Consider the following 1,653-nt stretch of genomic DNA (forward strand, 5'->3'; position numbering starts at 1 on the left):
TCGACTATAGAGTAGTCTATAGTCTCGACTATAGAGTAGTCTATAGTCTCGACTATAGAGTAGTCTATAGTCTCGACTATAGAGTAGTCTATAGTCTCCACTATAGAGTAGTCTAAAGTCTCCACTATAGAGTAGTCTATAGTCCCGACAATAGGGTTGCCTATAGTCTCGACTATAGAGTAGTCTATACTCGGTAGAGTGGTTTCGACTGTAAACTGGTCTAGAATATCGATCATATGAAGTAGTTTATATTCTCAATCTTTGATATAATATTCTATGATTTCGACTATATAGTTGTCTATATTCGCTACTATGGAGTAGTTTATAATCTAAAACTACAGAGTACTCTAAGTCACTTAATTAACCAAATTTTTAAAGAAAAATATCAATAAATTCCAATTTTACAATTATTACTAACGTTTCAACTAAAAAAGTAAATATTTTCTTTATCTTTTTTTCTTTTCAAACATTTTCGCAACAACGACAAACTTTCAACAATTTTCATCACCCTACAACAATAATAACAATACCTAAAAACAACGACTAAAACAACAATAATAAAAACTAATTACTTTTTAAATACAATGCTTAACACAATCATCAACAATCGACAACAACAATAATAACAAAAAATAATAATTACAACAACACAAATCATTAAAACAAATGATGGTGATGGGTGATGACGGCGGCAACAATCGTGATGATGGTGATGGTGATTATGATTTTGAAAATAAACCAACATTTTGTGTTTGTGATGATGACTGTAATATGGGAAAAAACAACTGTAAAAACAATAAAAATATGTTCTAAAAAAAAATCCAAACAAAAAAATCTGTGTTTAAACAAATAACCAAAAACGACATGCAAAAATAACATTAATTTGTACAAAAAAATTTTAAATGAAAAAATTTAATGAATAAACGAACTTACCAAACAATATTGAATGGTGATTTATATATAAAAATATATGTGTGTATTAAATTAATATTTATTTAAATTATTGTAATAACTAACTCAACACTTCCTGTAAAATAAAAACCAAAACAAAAACCCAAAAAAAAAATTGTGGAAAAATTATTCACTTGAAATTTTAAACTTTTAAAAAAATTTAAAAAATTTTCCTGCTATCATAATAATCATTCTGCTGACCACTTGACTACATGCATGGATGTGTATTTATGTCTCGCTTCATTTTTCTCTATCATCTGCCATTTAACAAAAACAACGACAAAAACAGTGCCACCGGATATACTAGATTATCCTACTAGTACGGATATGGTGGTACGTGAGGGTAGTAATGTGACGCTCAAATGCGCTGCTACTGGTTCACCGGAGCCGACAATTATATGGCGACGTGAAAATGGAGTGACCATTGAATTGGCCAACGGTACTGAGGGTAAGTTTTTTTTTCGCTGTTTCAAATACAAAAAACAGAAAATAAACATTTTGTGAACATTAAAAACAAACCCGAGAGTATTGGGAGAAAAACTGGTTCTTTTTTATTTCAGTTCTAGTTCAGTTCTAATTCAGTTGTACTTCAGATCTAGTTCAGTTCTAGTTCAGTTCTAGATCAGTTCTAGTTCAGTTCTAGTTCAGTTCTAGTTCAGTTCTAGTTCAGTTCTTGTTCAGTTCTAGTTCAGTTCTAGTTCA

General features: G+C 29.9%; 1 protein-coding gene across 1 annotated transcript in view; it reads right to left on the reverse strand.

Annotated features, from left to right (window-relative positions):
• LOC111681059 (lachesin) overlaps nt 1–1,653 on the reverse strand; it is a gene marked incomplete at its 5' end in the record, with an annotated part of 9,874 nt that overhangs the window by 7,533 nt on the left and 688 nt on the right. The window lies entirely within an intron of this gene.

Source organism: Lucilia cuprina, chromosome 2 (genome assembly GCF_022045245.1).
Source record: "Lucilia cuprina isolate Lc7/37 chromosome 2, ASM2204524v1, whole genome shotgun sequence".
NCBI classification, from domain to species: domain Eukaryota; kingdom Metazoa; phylum Arthropoda; class Insecta; order Diptera; family Calliphoridae; genus Lucilia; species Lucilia cuprina.